General features: G+C 31.6%; 1 pseudogene; it reads left to right on the top strand.

Moving 5' to 3' along the window:
* The first annotated feature begins 2668 nt into the window (after positions 1-2668).
* LOC131632498 (unknown seed protein USP-like) lies at positions 2669-5448 on the top strand (annotated as a pseudogene).
* The last annotated feature ends 13982 nt before the right edge of the window (positions 5449-19430 follow it).

Raw genomic sequence — 19430 nt, 5'->3', positions numbered from 1 at the left:
TGGCTTTTTCACGTAGGAGGGCTGGCAGTGGAAGGATTCTGATTTCTTCATGGATGATTCAAGCAGCAACGCTGCTTTATGGCTGGAAATGGTGGATGCTTTTCAGCATGTGGTACCACAGAGAGCTGTTAAGGATGGATACGGCTAGAGTTGCTCAAACGAAGGCGTCTTTTCGGTGAGTTCCTGATATTTTAGATTCAAAGCAAAACTCACCGGTCCTCCTCTCAACAACCGATTAGTAAAGGCGGTAAATTTCATTTGGAAGATTAAAGTGCCGCCGAAAATCCTTTTTTTTTGTTGGCGTTTCTGTCACGAAAGAGTCTCTACGAAGGACCAAATCAAGAAGAGGGGAATATTATTGGATGATTATAACTGTGTTTTCTGTCTGTTGGAGGAGGAAACTTTGCACCATCTCTTTGGGGGTTGCAACACCACGGTTTGGTGTATATGGAATAGGCGTAATACGCTCATTTTCATGAATGAGCCTTATAGCTTTTCCGAGAGTTTGACGGAAGTTGTACACAACTCTTGGGGTTGGCTTATGTCGGCCTATAAGTTAGAAGATAATTGTAATTTTCACATTTGGAATATTCTTCCACTTTCTTGTTTTAAGTAGTAGAAGTTTTCCGCTTGTTTCGGTTTGGAGTACCTCTTATACTCCTTTTTAATACCATTGCCTATTAAAAAAATTATTTTAGAAAAACAGTGGGACAGAGTAGGTTATGATGTTTAAAAAATTATTTATTTATACAACAAATAGTATGTTTGTAGATAGGTTAACCAAATAACTAGATATCAAAGGTTAACTAAAATCATAAAAGAAACTATTAGAAATTATTTTTGAGATCAATGAGTTGAATAAGAATTTGATTTTTGATAAAATATTATATATTGTTTGATCCATTTAATGGGTCCTAACTAGTGAAATAAAATTTAATTGTTGTTTAAAATTAATAAATTGAACTTTTGTCTTGACACACAAACATTTCTAATAATCAAATTATTTTTTTACTTTCGTTTGTTATTTGCAATTCACCTTCTTGACTTGTGAATTGAGAGTTTCAACCCATCTATTGAAGATAGCTGCCTCACCCTATGGTTTGAAGTAGGGCTGACAATGAACCAAACTAACTCGAAAATAGTTTGAAACTCGATTCGAAAATTAAATCGTTGAATTAGATTCATGAACCAAATGAGCTGAGTATGAGCTAAAAACTAAGTTCGTTAATTAAATGAGCTGAACTTGAACTACACATAGTTCGACTCGTTAGGTTCATGAGTCAACTCGATTATATATGAGATAGATTATATTGTCTTTAAGAGTAGGTTTGAAGATTTGCTTTAAATCTTAGTATCATATTTTATTTTAATCTAACGGTTATAATTGATAATTTATATTCTCAAGTGAGAAAAATATTTCTACAAATAATAATACAAATAAAATTAACATCGTATAAATTCCAATCTTATAAATTTTAATTTATTTCTATATTTTTTATGTAAAAATATTAATTTAAAATGTCAAATATGTATATAAAAAAATAGACTTTAAAAAATTACTTTTAAGTCCGTGAAATAAGCGAGTTGAACCTAACAAGAGTAATCTAACGAGTTGAACCGAGATGTTCGTGAACTTCTAACAAGTCGAATTTGAGCTGAAAAAAAGTTCGTGATAAACTCGAACTCAAACTCGGTCAATTCTTAACAAGTCGAGTTTGAGCTGAAAAAAAAGTTCGTCTAAAACTCGAACTCGAACTTAAACTCGGTCAATTCCTAACGAGTCAAACTGAGCTGAGACGAGTTCGACTCGACTCGACTCATTTCCAGCCGAAGCAATATTAATAAATGGTACAAGTTGGCCCATTTTATCTCCTTAAAGAAAACGAAAGTTCATGCAAAATAATAATTCCCAATCCCTTAGAAAATGTATGTAATACCCTATTTGTTATTTAATTTAATTTATTATTACAATAAATTATTAATGTTATGATTGACAATTCTCTCTACAATATCATTATTAATAATGTAAAATAATATAAAATAATTAGCTGCAGTCTGTTAATTATATAAAACATATAATTTTGTAGTGATTATTATTACTCTATCTACACCAAAAAATAAAACAGTTATATTTAAAAAATAATCTCAGCCTCACTTATATATCTAATATGACTTTAGTTTTTCAAAGAAAACCTAGTGGTCACTAATATTTTTTTTTTTATAAGCAAATATGAATTTAAGGAGTACAAGGGGTACTCAACCCGACTACAAGATGCGAATCAAACAAAGTTACAACGATGCCGCACGAATGCAAGACAAAGGATCTAGGAACCAAAGCAAACTATTACAACCAACGCCCCCCTTAATCCTAGCACAGAACCAGTCCCACGCTAATGACTTAGTCATCTCCACAATTTCCCGGACCCCTTTGGTACCACCTTCGAAAAAAGTATCATTTCGCACAAGCCAAATTGCCCACACCACCGCAAACCAAAAGATAGCACCAAAGAAAGTGGTCACTAATACTTATTGTGACTTTAGTTTTTCAAAGAAAACCTAGAGGTCAGCAATATTTATTGTAAATTTAAAAATTTTGGACTCCAAAACGACATTATATTCATTGAGGATGGGCTTTGAATTCACTATATATATATTGCATCAGTATATGGTTCATACTCACACACTCACTAAGTTTCAATCACTATACAGCCTAAATGGAGTTTAAAAGTCTATCTGTTTTAGCTCTCCTTTTGGTAAGCTGTTGTCTTCTTTGCTTGATCACTTGTAGTTAATTGTCTCAACTTTCTATCAATATTTTATTATTTGGAATGATCATGAAATAATTTATATAAGCAAAATTATCGATTTATTTACTTATTCATGTTATTACTCACTGTAGTATAACAGAATCTTGTCCACAAACAAAATTAATTTAGTTTTGGTTCGATAAAAATGACTAAAATGTAAAGGAAAAACAATTTACATTGAGTGCTTATTTTTTATTAAATATCACTTATTTAAAAAAATATTAATTCTTTTGTGTTTTATGCCAGTGACAATCTAACTTGAATATATTTGCAGTTGACTCTCTTGGGAATTAATGGATTTAAATCTGAAGAAGAATATTGGAAATCTGTTTGGCCAAACACTCCTATACCTAAAGCACTTTCAGATCTTCTATTGTCTGGTTAGTAAATTAAAATATAAATAAAATCTTATTAATTTGTACTCTTCGATCATAAGCTGAGGAATTTATAGTTAAAACGTTGTTTTAAAATATATTTTTAAAATTTTTAATATTATATATTTCTATATTGAGGTCTTTATAATGTGTTTTAAGGGATATGCTGGCCTTTGTCATATAAATAAATGTTTAGTATTATCTCTTTCCATATGCAAACTCTTTTTTTTTTTATAATATTTTTAATTATTTTTTATAAGATTATCTTTAATTATAGTATATATTTATTCATTTTTGCAATCTATCTCTAAATTAAATCGATAAATCTGAAACACCATTTTTTACCCCAATAATTGATGATAGTTTTAGGAAAAAGTTTTACATTACTTTTAAATTTTTCGAAGGAAAGATTTATCAAGATTTTCCGACTCAAAAAATTTGTTAAGATTTTATTCTTTTTAAACGTATGACATTTTGGTTTTTGTTCATGTAATAAATATTGTATTTGTAAAAAAATTTGTAAATATTTTATTCTTTATAAACGTATGACATTTTATTCTCTAAAAATATTGATTCATATTAAAATTAGTGTTTGTAATAATTATTTTAGTACTTATTTAAATAATTAAAATCAAATATTTTACATATTATAAAGATTAATTTTTTAAAACAAAACAAAAAGGAAGAAAAGTAAAAACGTGTAATATTTACAATGAATAAAAACAAAATAAAAAATTTTTAAAATAAAAATTCTTAATATATGTAGGAATCATTTACATATTTAAATATTTTATAAGTTATATATTTTACATCGGCATGTACTTTTATATATGATTTAATTTTAGTTGGTTCATATGTATCATTACAGAGACTATTCATGATTGTGTATTTGGTTTAACATTTGATGTTGCAGATAAAGAAGTAAGTATGCCTATCAAAAGTCATGAAGAGAAACAATATTGGACTGTCTTTTTTGAACATGACCTATATCCCGGGAAGACAATGAACTTAGGAATCCCTAAACATTCAAATATCCAATCATCAAAATCAACAACACAGGTACCTGTCAAAAATCGACCTTTTGGATTAACCATTAAGAGCGACAAAACCAAAATGGAAAATATTGGAACAAATCAACCTTTTGGAATTTCTTTCTGGTGGCATAAAAAATAAACCGAAACACCAAATCAACCTTGTGGACTCAGTGTTTATGATAAAAAAGAAGTTGAAAAGGAAAATCAACCTTTTGGAACGTTCGTGTGGTGGCATAAAAAAGAAACTGAAAAAGAAAAGAAACCTTTTGGATTCAGTGCATGTTATAAAGAAGAAGTTGAAAAAGAAAATCAACCTTTTGGAACGTTTGTATGGTGGCATAAAAAAGAAACTGAAAAAGAAAAGCTGCCTTTTGAATTTAGTGCATGGGATAGAAAAAATACTAAAAAAGAAAATCAACCCTTTGAATTTAGTGTGTCGTACAAAAAAGATATTGAAAAAGAAAATCAACCTTTTGGAACGTTTGTGTGGTGGCATAAAAAAGAAGCTGAAAAAGCAAAGAAACCTTTTGAATTTAGTGCATGGGATAAAAAAGAAAGTGAAAAAGAAAATCAACCTTTTGTAGCACACACATTAGATGAAAAAGAAGTTCAAATTCTTAACAACTATTGTGGAACTCCATCTGCAATAGGGGAAGACAAATATTGTGCCTCATCACTAGAATCAATGATGGATTTTGCCATTTCAAACCTTGGAAAGAATATAAAAGTGATGTCAAGTTCATTTTCTCAAAGTCAAGACCAATATGTAGTGGAGGATGTAAAGAAAATTGGAGACAAAGCAGTGATGTGTCATAGATTAAATTTTAAAAAAGTTGTATTTTATTGTCACACAATAAATGCAACAACAACTTATATGGTCCCATTGGTGGCCTCCGATGGAACTAAATCGAAAGCACTAACTATTTGCCACCATGACACTAGAGGTATGAATCCTAATGTGTTACATGAAGTTCTCAATGTTAAACAAGAAAATGTCCCCATTTGCCATTTTATTGGTAACAAGGCTGTTGCTTGGGTACCCGATGTGAGCGAGTCTCGTGGCAATCCTTGTGTCATCTAGCACATTTACATATTGATTAGGTTTGAACTTGTTCTAAAGTGATATTTGAAAATAAATATGATGTGAAAAATTATCAATTACGTATTTACAGTGTCATCCATATATTCTAAATAAAATTAGTTCTAATTTAGTTAGAACTAAGAGTTTGTGTTTGTGCAATGTGTTAGTTAATTGTCAATCTCTAATGTTTTTTTATGTAAAATCTTATATTTAAATGGATAAAATTTCTAATGTACTTTATGTAGCATAATTATAAAAATCTCTCTTAGTGATAAAATTTTCATCAAGATTTATACAAATGACCAAATGAAACTTTTAAATTTGACGCGTTTCTATTAATAAAAGTAAAAAAAAAAAAAAAGATTTCACCTTAGTTGGAACTACCAACATAATGGAAAAGTTGTAGTGGCTCCTTTTTTTCTTTTATTTTAAATTATAAATAAATTACATTTTTTTTCTCAATTAGAACTATTAATTGAGGGGAAAAGTGGCCTTGCATTTTTTTAATGGAAAAATTGGTCTTGCTTTTTTTATTTATAAATTTAAAATAAATAAGATTTCCCTTCAGTTAGGAGGTTCAACCGAGAGAAAAAGTGGATCAATTAAATAAAATAGTGTCTAGTTTTTATTTATTATAAATTAAAATAAATAGGATTTCCCATCTGTTAGGAGGTTTGAACCGAGTGGAAAAGTTTTGCTCTTTTACCTTTGAAAATTATAGTAATACACGCTCGATGTCAAACAGGATGTTATGACATCCACAATTACGCAACACAGACAATAATAACAAACAGCATAAAACAATAAAGAACACACAGAATTGTTTACCCAGTTCAGTTCAAACAACCTACTCTGGGGGCTACCAAGCCAGGGATGAAGTCCACTATTAGCAGTATCAATTCAGAGCTAAACTCCCAGTTTACAACTCCTCACTTAATCACTACCCAATGACCCTTATACCTAGGTTCTACCTAGATATGGAATATCCCCATTCCACTCCCCCTCGATCACAGCAGTGATAACACATACACAATAAACAATTATAGATAGAAGACACACTTCAAAAACACACCTTGATCTGCTTAAAAGCTTCAATCAAGAGTCACACACTCGTGCTTAAAATCTTAGAGTGACACAACTAAAACAAAAACTAATTCCAACGCAATCATCAAAGATAATAGCGTGGATCACAAGAGATAGGTACAGAACAGTCGTTCATCACAATACACAATCTTATGTCTGCGTTCCAAATTAGGATTGAAGTTCTTTTTATATGCAGTCTTAGGCCTTGGGCTTTTTTAGAAACACATTAGGGTTAACAAAGTTAATATAATTCACACGCCAACTTTCTGTTACACAATGTGCTGTCACTAGGATCTTCTGAACGAAATTTGCAGCACTCAATAAAAAGTTTCCTAAACAGATAAAAGTGATAAATCAGGAAACACAATTAATAAAAACTAACAGCTCCTGCTGTCACACATGGATGTCATGACATCGATCATGAAATTCATTACAAAACATGTATTAGCTCCACACATATATGCAACCTCCATGCACACAATCAACCAGGTATGTTTTACCAATAATGCAGCCAACATGCAAAACCCCTTCAATCTCCCCCTTTGGAAAAATTTTGGCTAAAATATCCTGTCACACTATATCAGAGAAACACTTGCAACGGATAACTAAAACACAACATACATCACCAGTATGCACACAGTGCTCAGACAAAAACAGACAGTGCATAAGAGTAGCACAAGCACAAGCCACAAGAGTAACACAAGCACAAACAGATCAACACAAAGATAAGAAAAATAAAATTGTTGATCACACACAACCACCATTCTTGTTGTTCTGGGGTGACACATAATACTTCTCCCCCTGTTTGGCCACAAATGTTGCCAAAGCCAAAAGAAGTGTCTTCTCCCCCTATTTTTTTGTTTTACTCTATGGTTCTTCAAGGATGCAGAGTCCCAACTTGCTTCGCAAGTTCTCAAACTGTGTAGCATCAAGAGCTTTTGTGAAGATGTCAGCAATTTTGTTGGAAGCATTCTCGTCACTCTTGTTAGAATCATCTTCAATATGCATCATATGTACCATTTGGATACTTTCATCATTCAGAGTTCTTTCCGGGTTGCCCCCTTCTAAGTGAATGTGTGTGCAAGGTATTGTTTCAAAAGAGATGAATTGAGATTGTTGAGGCATCTCAACATTTTAAGTTAGCTCTAGACTTGTTTCTGAGGTAAAATTGAACTCTGTGATCATACTAGGGCTATTTTGGTGGGATGTCATCTGATAGTTCTTCTGGATATCTAGCTTGTTGTCAATATCTGGATCAGTAGTTGACTTTTGAATGAGGTTCCATTTGTCCTCCACCTTGTTTTTTATGTAGTAAGGCATAGTTACGACATTCCATTCTATATTCTGGTGAGATACACCAAGGTATGTCCAGTTTGATTTAAACCAGTTCAACAGATTAGTAGAAATCATACCTATCATCAAGTCAGCATCTTTAGCTGTGATTAAAGGAATCCTGCTCTCCTTTCTTACTTGATCTTCCAAGTGTGACTGTGAGTCTAAAGCTCTTTCCATCCAGAATCTTGAGACTTGGTCTATCTCTAGAATCTTATTTCTCAGAGGATTATGGCTGTTGATGGATCCCTTCCTTGGGAGATCATTTGGATCAGTGATATCCTTTTGAATGATTCTTTGAATTTTTACTGAAGAACATTCATCAATCCCGGATGCTTTGTTCGTCTCAATTTGCACAATTGGGCTCTCACCCAATTTCGATGTTAAGACATCTGTATTAACATTGACCTGATCTGCTGAGTGAGTCAACTCACTTCCTTCTACAACATCCTTTATGATTGTTTTGTTCCTGTTTGTAGCTGAGAAACCTACATCCTTTTTGTGATGTTTGTTTCGTCTGGATTTCCTTTTTCCGGAGTTTCCTGCTTTCTTTTCAACTTTCTCTTTAGGTATGTGATGGCTTGAGTGACTAGCTTTCACCCGTGTCTTTTGTTGCGATGACTTCTCCTTAGTCAGGTTTTCCTGATGAGATGTACTTCTATAGGAAGATTCCTGAGTCTCAGGACAAGTGAACCTCAGGTGACCTATCTTACCACATTGATAACACCTTTTGGCTGAGATAGGAGTGTGCTGAGCCTCTTATTTTCAATTCTTTCCTTTTTTTGTGTCTTACACCTCTCCTTCTAGATCAACAATGTTCATTATGAGTTTTACTCTTTCTTCTTGTAACAGTGCATAAGCATTTTCATACATTTTCAATCTCTTGCTCAATTCCCCATTTAGTACACACGTCTCAGAGTATCCAGTAGCTAGTTCTTCGCTGGTGAGTTCTTCAATGAAGATCTCATCATCAGACTAATCCATTTCTTCTGTCAGGATTCTTGTTCTGGGAGTAGAAGCTTCTGATTTGATGGTTCTTTCTTGATCTTTTTCTTCATTTATCCTATTGATCATGGGATAAGTAGTTAGAGACTTGAAATTTGTTGGCTCCCATAGATAACAATTATTTTCAGATCTGACTCCTTTCATGACTTATTCATTTTCTTTGTTGGTTACAATGCACTCTTCTTTAGTGAATCTGACATACATTCCTTCATCACACAGTTGGCTGATGCTTATAAAGTTTGTGGCCAGTCCTTGCACAAGTAGAACATTATGTAAGTTAGGAACACCCTGACCTTCTATCATGCCAACACCTTTGATTTCTCTTACATCTCCATCACCAAGAGTCACATAGTTGGATTCCTCAGATTTGAGGTTTACCAGTGAGTTCATGCTATCAGTCATATGGTTTGAGCAACCACTATCAAGGTACCAATCTTCTTTGGTGGGCATTCTTAGAGTGGTGTGTGCTATTAGAGAAATATTCTTAGCTATCCCAGAATTCTTCCTGTTACTAGTATCATGATCAAGATTGACTTGTTGAGTTTGGTCTGGATATCCAAATAGTCTGAAACAGAATGGCATTATGTGACCAAATCTTCCACAGTGATGACACCTCCATTTCTAGAACCTTTTTCTTTGAGAGCCTCATTCTTCTGTTTCCTTGATGTTGTGACATATGGATTGACATCTGGTTAGTCACACACGTCTTGGATTCTATCCTCCCGAGTTCAGAGATTAATTCCTCTTTAGCCACAAATCCCACTCTAGACATGTCTCCTGATCTTTGTCCAGATTCTAGAATTTCTTCTAGAGTATCAAATCACTTGTTCAGCATTTTTAATGACTTGGTCATTTGATAAAGTTTGTGGTTCAACATGCTTACTTCACTACTTAGGAAGTCTATGGTTGCAAGATGTTTAATCTTTTCAGATTCTAGATCTCTTATGATCACCACTTGCTTCTCCACTTATTTGTAGACTTTAGCATTCTCCCTACACAACTTCTTGTACAAGGCGGCTAGTTCATCAAAGGTTAGCTTATCATCACTGGAATCATCATCAGATTCATAGATTATTGTTGAAGCTGTGACATGCTTTGCAGTTTCCTTTTCTGAATCTGAGTCTTCGTCAGACCAAGTAACAGTCAGTCCTTTCTTTTGCTCCTTGTGGTAGGTAGGACATTCAGCTCTAATGTGTCCGAATCCTTCACATACATGACATTGAACCCCTTTCCCTAGATAGGGCTTATCCTCAGCTTTGAATCTTTTGCTTGAGTCATATGTCTGATTGATGTCATAGGAAGTGTTCTTGACATTGGGTCTGGACTTCTGATCAACCCTTTTAATAAGTTTGCTGAGTTGTTTTCCAAGCATGGCTATGGCGTTTGATAAATTCTCATCCCATACACCATTGCTTTCTTTTGAATCATCAATTGTGTTGGTGACAAACGCAATGCTTTTGTTCTTCTTTTCAACAGGCTCACAGATGCTTGACTCAAAGGTTTGGAGAGAACCAAGAAGTTCGTCCAGCTTCATGTTGGTGATTTCTTGAGCTGACTCTATGGCAGTTACCTTCATATCAAATCGCTTAGGCAGTGATCTGAGGATCTTCCTTACCAGTTTTTCTTCAGTCATTTTCTCACCTAAGGCTGCAGAGTTGTTTGAAATCTCTCGGACATTCATGTAAAACTCATAAATGGTTTCATCCTCTTTCATCTTGAGATTTTCAAACTTAGTGGTAAGTATTTGAAGTCTCGACATCTTTACCTTGGACGTACCTTCATGTGCTATTTTGAGAATATCCCAAGCTTCTTTAGCCAGCTCACTGTGTTGTACAAGTCTGAAGATGTTTTTGTCAATACCATTGAACAGAGCACTTAGGGCCTCGGAGTTTCCCAACGCTAACTCTTCTTCAGATTTGCTCCATTGAGTTTTAGGAATTAGAACAGTGGTTCCATCTTCCAGAATTTTCTCAGGATGTTTCCATCCACTTTCAACAGCTCTCCAGGCCTTGTTGTCCACTGACAGTTCCTTCTCCATAGTACCAGAATTTTGTTATCCCGATCTCACCCAGATGTAAACAGGCAGGGTGCCTGCTCTGATGCCAATTGAAAATTCTAGTAATACACGCTCGATGTCAAACTGGATGTTATGACATCCACAATTACGCAGCACAGACAATAATAATTAACATCATAAAATAATAAAGAACATACAGAATTGTTTACCCAGTTCGGTTCAAACAACCTACTCTAGTGGCTACCAAGCCAAGGATGAAGTCCACTATTAGCAATATCAATTCAGAGCTAAACTCCCAGTTTACAACTCCTCACTTAATCACTACCCAATGACCCTTCTACACAGGTTCTACCTAGTTATGGAATATCTCCATTCCACTCCCCCTCAATCACAGCAGTGATAACACATACACAATAAACAATTACAGATAGAAGACACACTTCAAAAACACACCTTGACCTACTTAAAAGCTTCAATCAAGAGACACACACTCGTGCTTAAAATCTTAGAGTGACACAACTAAAACACAAACTAATTCCAACGCAATCATTAAAGATAATAGCGTGGATCACAAGAGATAGCTATAGAACAACCGTTCTTCACAATACACAATCTTCTGTCTGGGTTCCAAATTAGGATTGCAGTTCTTTTTATATGCAGTCTTGGGCCTTGGGCTTTTTTAGAAACACATTAGGGTTAACAAAGTTAACCTAATTCACACACCAACTGTCTGATACACAATATGCTGTCAGTAGGATCTTCTGAACGAAATTTGCAGCACTCAATAAAAAGTTTCCTAAACAGATAAAAGTGATAAATCAGGAAACACAATTAATAAAAACTAATAGCTCCTGCTGTCACACATGGATGTCATAACATCGATCATGACATTCATTACAAAACCTGTATCAGCTCCACACATATATGCAACCTCCGTACACACAATCAACCACGTATGTTTTACCAATAATGCAGCAAACATGCAAAACACCCTCAATCTTCTTCAAAATAGAGTTGTAGCTTTTTTTCATTTTCCCTTAACGAATACCATTTATCCCTACCTAAATTTAGCATCTCCTCGGTACATCATTTCCATTAACAAAGAAAGCACTAAATTCAACTCGAAAACATTATTTCTTGACTTAACCAAATTTTATAGGGTTTAATATACTTCACCCCCTGTCAATATAGCGAGATTCGGTTTGCCCCCCTGAATGATTTTTTTTACGAAACGCCCCTTATAAAACCCAAAACATGGATTTACCACTCCTTGTTACCACACTAGCTGACTGGACAATGCAGCATTGGAGACGCTGGCAGTATTTTATAATGTTGTGGTTACATTGGTAAGGTAAAATTAGCAATGCATAACATTGGTACCACTGCATTTTCTATTGTGCTTCATATACCTTAAGTTTTTACTTCTTGACCCTGAATTGATTTTAGACTTTGTGTGATGTAATGAATTTGTCATTTGTTCGTGCATTAATTGTAAAGTCTACAACGTTTTGGAGAGGCAACATATGAAGAAAGAGTACACAAAGTCAAGATATGTTTGTGAAAAGTCATGTGTTGTGCTTATTAGTACTCGATATTAATGTCATAAACGATGAACAAATTTGTTTGAGTATTAGTTTATAATTTGTCTAATGTAGCTATTTACTTTGAAACAATATTTTAAATATTAATTGTTTTTAATAATATGGATGTGTTGTCAATTTTGTGTTAAATAATATGGATATGATTGCTATTAATTAATTTAAATATTAATTTAAAATTTATTTATAATTGAGAAAAAATGAGCAGGATTTGCAAAGGAAATATTTTTTCAGGATACCACTTTTACCGACGGTAACAAGTATAGAAAAAAATAACTTTTCTCAGAGAAATAGTGACAGACAGCTAAAACTGCAGGTAAAGGTATCGGTAAAATATTGACCGACACACAGATTTGCTGGTCGCGCACTATAGTGACGGCCAGCATGGTCGTCGGTGATTTACGATTTGTCTTTTACCTACGGCCAAATGACTTATAGTGACGGATTTTGTCCGTCACTACTGGTCAATTTTCTTGTAGTGCAAGGAAGATGAAAAGTGACTATAAATAATTATGGTACGTGAATTCTGTAAATTAAATATATATCTTTTAAAAAGAACATCATAAATAAATAAAATTGATAAATATATAATTATTATACAACATGTTATATTTTTTATTTAACGTGACTAATTTTTTTTCATGTGAGGTTAGAATTTTGTGTGTACCAATTATAATGAAATATTATTAGATAGGTCAATCAATTAAAATATTATTAGAGGTAATTAATTATTATTATTAGTTAAAAATTTTACTCAAAAATTTAATTCTTAATTATAATGAAAAACCATTAAAAATAAAACTAGATAAACTCTAATTCTTTTAGCTACGTTATAAGAGTGAGCTTTTTTGTGAATTTTTTATTTTTCTTTTGTTAGCTTTTTTCACTTACAGAATTAAAATAATAATATATAAAATATAAATAAATTAAATAGACTTAGTTTTAGTGATGGCAATTTCACATCCATAGGGAAAACATGTTAGTTTCAAAAAGTGGCCGTCGGTGTAGATTTCTTGTAGTGTAGACTATATAATGTTAATGTTATTGGACTGATCCAAACAATTTCCCTTACCGATGTAAATCTTAAACCCTGATCATGTCTGATAAATGTTTTTGTTGGAATTTATGTAAGAAAATTGTTATCAGTTATAAAATATTTTTTACAATTTCTTTTAGCATATATGACCATGTGCAGGGCCGGCCCAATCAAAGCAGGGGTCCGTTCTAATTTCAAAAATGGGCCCAAATTTAAATATAAATACAATTATATTAATTTAAAAAGACACATAAAAAATAAAATTATGTATTAATCAATAATATATTTAATTATAATTATTAAAAAATTTAATCTATCTCAATTTTTGTATGTATTAAGATTTTATCATAACATTTTTTTGATTTATTGAATTTTTATTATGACATTTTATTTATTTTAATTAATATTTATAAAAAAAATTGAACCTTTCAAAAATTTGGAGCCTCCCAAAATTTGGAGCCCTGTGCTGTAGCACTTCCTGCACATGCACAGGGGCGGCCCTGACCATGTGTAATAAAAGTTTTTGTTGGAATTTTTATATGAAAGGTTTTAGTAATAATAAAATTTATAACATAAACATGTAAACAAGTATTTTGATTCGATTTCAGAAGCAATTTTCACGGGAATAAATTACACATATTTTTGTAAACAGGAAAAATTCAACGGTTGATACAATTAATTTTATAAAACGGGAATAAGTTACAAATTTTTTTATAAACGAAAAAAAATCAATTGTTAATATAATTAATTTTATAAACATAAATAAGTTATAAATATTTTTAGGGTTAATACCCATTTTGCCCCCTGCCATATATGGCGCATTTGAAAAAACCCCTGCAAAAAAAAGTTGCAAGAATTCCCCTAACAATTGAAGATTCTCTCGTTTTAAACCCTGTAAAAATTTTATTTTGAAAATAAACCTTGCCACTTGAAAGACTTTATCATTTTGAACCCTGTAAATTATTATTTTTAGTAAAACCAACCTTTCCTGTCATATTTCAGAGGGTTTAAAATGACATAATCTACAAGATTATAAGGTTTAAAATGAGTGAATCTTCAAATGGCAAGGTTGATTTTAAAAACAAAAATTTTACAAGGTTTAAAACGAGAGAATCTTCAAATGTTAGGGGAATTCTTGCAACTTTCTTTTTTGCAGGGGGATTTTTCAAATGCGCCCTATATGGCAGGGGACAAAATAGGTATTAACCCATATTTTTATAAACGAAAAAAGTATACCGTTGATATAATTATTTTTATAAAGAGAAATAAGTTACAAATATTTTTATAAAAGAGAAAAAGTCAATTGCTTATACAATTATTTTTATAAACAGAAATAACATACAATTATTTTTATAAATGGGAATAACATACAATTATCTTTATAAATGAGAAAATGTCAACTATTGATACAATTATTTTTATAAATGGAACTAAGTTATAAATAATTTAATAAATGGACACACAGGTTGTAAAACCTTGCCCCTGCCTTAACCATGGACGCGGGGAGGGGCCGACACGTGGGCATTGCACCTTGTATGAATGTAAAACAGTCAAGATTTTTTCTTTACCCACCTCCCTATGGGGGTCACCCCCAGCGAAAATCTCATTTTACCCCTGCTTCGGAAATGCATTTCCGAAATTTTTTTTTCTAAATTTTTTCAGACTTCGGAAGTGCATTTCCGAAAAAATTCCAAAAATTGGGATTTTGATTAATTCGGAGATGCATCTCCGAAAAAACAAAAAAAAATCTAAAAATTCCAAAAATTAATTTTAGGATATGAATTAATTTATATATTATAAATTTGATATAATTTATGAGTAATAAATAATAATAATTATATATTTTGATATAATTTATTAGTTATGAATAATAATTATTATATATTTCTATTTTGATTCATATTTTAAAATTTAAAATATTTTTAATTAAAAAAATTAAAATAATTTCACTTACAAAATGAGTTATAATTTTTTATTTATATATTTATATATTTATAATAATCATTATGTATTTACAAAAAAAATTAAAAAAATAAGTGTTTTAATTTATATATTTATATAATAATTATAATAATTATTATATATTTATATATTTATATAATAATTATTATATATTAATTATAAATATATTTATGTATTTATATAATAATTATAAAAATTAAAAAAATGAGTGTTTTAATTTATAATAATTATTATATATTTATATATTTATATATTAATTATTATATATTTATATATTATATATTTATATATTTCACTTACAAAATTAATAATTATTATTATATATTTATATATTTCTATTCTGATTCATAATTAAAAATGAGATAATTTTTTATTTAGTTTAAAAAAATTAAAAAAATATTTTGTCTTAATTTTATTTAATGAATAAATTTTATATTTAATTCTATATAATTCAAAATTTACTTATGGAATTAAAATGTTTTTGATTTATATAAGTTAGTAAAATAATTTTTAACTTTCAAATAGTTTAGAATGTTTTGATTCACCTTGGTTTTATTGATTCACCTTGATTTTATTGATTCACCTTGATTTTATACCTATTAATTGTATTGATTCACCTTGATTTTAATTTTTTTAATAATTATTAATTATTTCGGAAGTGTATATCCGAAACATTCCAAGACCAATTTGGTCTTGGAATATTTCGAAAGTTCATTTCCGAATTCTTCCAAGGGGGTGCGTTCGGAGATGAACTTCCGAAACACCACATTTTCTTAAAATGTAACTTTATTTCGGAGATGCATCTCCGAAATCAATATTTTATATTAAAAAAAACATGTTTTCGGAAGTTCATTTTCGAAAACACATTTTTTCCAAAAAAAGTACCGTTTCGGAAATGAACTTCCGAAACAAGGGGTAATATTGTAAATTCACCAGGGGTGAGCAAGAAGGTTAGGAGGTGGGTGGAGAAAAAATCAACAGTTAATTGTTGATGCAATTATGTCTATGTGTGAAGTGTACTACACAATATACTCATATATTCTTCACATAATTTTTATAATTTTTATGTATATCCTAACAACAACTACAACCTCATAAATTAAATTCATATTTATATGTCAATCATTATTTAAAAAAATATCCTAATTCATATATATCTTTATATATATTTCTTAACCATAGTCACATAATATTTCTTTAATATTTATATCGATTTTGTGCGATCCGTTTGAACGTACGGGTACTTTACTAATTTAAAGAATATGAGAGATTGCAACGAGCAAGAGACTACATCTTAACCTTTATCAATCACTTAGTCTAAGACGATTACACGATATAGTGCTTTCTCACTTAATAATTATTCAATTATATTTTATTCTTTATGCATACACGAAAAAAATCTCTTAAATACTTAGTTTATTTGGAGCACTTATCTTAGTCTTATACATGAGGTTCTAGTGAAAAACTTATTATGGAGTTTAAGTAACTTTATGAATAAACTCAAACTAACTCTTCACATTTATAATAAATTTTGAATTCTTTTTTATTCATATTAGTCAATGTCGAAATTGGATGTGTATCTACTTTAACACAACAAATAAGAGCAAAGAGGGTTCAATATTTCTATTGACAACGAATTATATTCAGGTTTAGATTATTCATAGTCATCATCTGAGACAACAGTATGCAATTTTCTATTTCAATTTTAGTGGAGTTTTGTAATCACCTTGAAATAAAAATGAAGTTCATCTCATTCGTCCATCCCGAGGCCAACAAACAAGCAAAATTCGCAAATAACTTGGTACTAAGCGAGATAATGAAAAGACTTGATGACGTGACCTATGGGTCGAACAAATCAAATTTTTGTTTATATATCACACTACCCCCTCATTCCAACATCAAGGAAATACCGTTTACAATGGTCTATGGCGTTAACGTCATGTTGCTAGTTCAAATTGACATGCCCACTTGGAGACGCGCATAACTTAATAAAGAAGAAAAAGGAGATAGTGCTTAGATTTGTAGCTAAACTAGTCAAAAAAACTAGGAAGATGACTCATATCAAGGAATTCTCCACCAATCAAAGGGCCACTAGAAGATACAATTATAAGAAGTAGCCCCGTACATAGACAAGTGGTCACACCTACTTGACTGGGAAAGTTTCTACCTAATTTGGAAGGTATATATCAAATATATCAGAAGCTACTACATATCTCCTATAATCTCGAAGAACTCAACAAAAGACTTATCCTTATAACCTAGAACATGATTAATCTAAGATACTATTACAATTAATTGTCTAATCTTTCTTTTTGAATAAGGTGAAGGTTTTTGCCTACCATGTATGAACACTCCTAGATTCAAATTTAAAGTATCAAAGGTAGGGTCGCACTCTTTTTCTCCATTGGTGGAGTTTTTAATGTGTCGATTTGTGCTCTTAATTGTATGAGGTTATGATCTATCTTATGTTGGACCTTCAATGAAGGATCCTTGCTGTAACGCCCGTTTTACTTTTGTATTTTGTTTAATTGTGTGCTAAGTGATTTATGTAATTATTATGTGTTAATCAAGTGCTTATGCGATATTTGTGTTATTTATTGAGTTTTAATAGTAAATAACATGAGTTAATGAGTTAGATGAATTATTGGGCCTAAGTTGGCATTTATAAGTGGGGAGTGTTAATTAAAGCCCATTAGCAATTGAGAAGTAGTGAGGGTTTTAGCAAAACAAGGGTTTTAGAGAAGAATAGAATTAGAACTCATTTTTGGGGATTTTGGTGAAAGAAGCGAAGAGAGAAGAGAAGAGGAGAATCTCAAGGTTGAAGATAAAGTTGGCTTCAATCCAAAACCTAAGGTAAGGATGGGATTCTTTCATGCTAAAGGGGTGTATGATGATGTTTAGGGTGGGTTGGATTGTATGATTGAACCATGAATTATCTTTGTGTAGAAATGTTAGGGTTTATGAACAAAATGCATGAATTTGTGATTATAAATGTGTTTTGATTGATGTTTGATGATAGATGATAGATGATGGTAGATTTTGTGTTTATACATGTCTAATTGATGTTCAGAATGAGTTTTGGGTGGGGAAAGGGTGATTACGCAGGTCTGTTGCTGCTATTATTTTTTTGAAAAATCGCGCTCCCGCTAAGTGGACGTGGATTCGCTAAGCGGATGTTGTTTCATCTGAAAAAATAAAGAGGCACGCTAAGCGGAGCTTGTTTCGTAAAAAGCCTATGCCACACGCCGCTTGAAGCGCGCTTGTTGAATTTCAATGAGCATAAGCGCGCTTGAAGGTCGCTAAGCGGACCCTGTTTTACAAAACTTGTTCAAACTTTGAAATGATGTATCTTTTGACCCGTAACTCCATTTTGTATGTCGTTTGAACCTCCGTGAAGCTCTAATTGATGGATTTCCATTATATATGCTTTGAATTTCTTTGGAAACTCTTTTGAATCCTTTTCTTGAATTGGATTGTTGTATGATGTAATTGTTGTTGTGAGATTAATTGTTGTTGTATGATGATGCAAAATGGTGGCGTGATAATGACGTGATGCATTCTTATGAATGATGGTGATTTTGTTGTTGTTGAAGTTCGACATTATATTGATGATGTTCGATGGTTTTTTAGACGATGTTGTGACGTATTGTTATGTTGTATTTATATATGTGCATCTTTGAGTCGCATCCATTGCATATTGCATGCCTGAAACTTATGGCAAACACGAGGGCCTAAAAACTATGGCAACCACGACGACCTTAATGGCAACTTTTGAGACGATGGGAGTTTTACTCCGATTGGTACCACATGCATTTGTATAAGTCGAGTCACATTTGAATTGCATTTGATGTTACTTTGAATGTGTGTTTGTTGTGATGTGATGATGAGATATTGTTGCGACGTGATGATGAGATGTTATTGTGATGTATTGAACTCATAATTATGAATGGATATGTGTCATACATGTTTATTGACATGGTTACCATTTTGTAAGATGTTTGAATGATATGAATTATTGGTAACATGTTATATTGTGAGAAGGTTTGATATATGTATGATCATTACTATGCTTTGAATATTATCATATGTTTCTTTATAATG

Source organism: Vicia villosa, unplaced genomic scaffold, assembly GCF_029867415.1.
Source record: "Vicia villosa cultivar HV-30 ecotype Madison, WI unplaced genomic scaffold, Vvil1.0 ctg.000944F_1_1, whole genome shotgun sequence".
In the NCBI taxonomy this organism is placed as follows: domain Eukaryota; kingdom Viridiplantae; phylum Streptophyta; class Magnoliopsida; order Fabales; family Fabaceae; genus Vicia; species Vicia villosa.
This window is presented reverse-complemented; position numbering and strand designations above follow the sequence as displayed.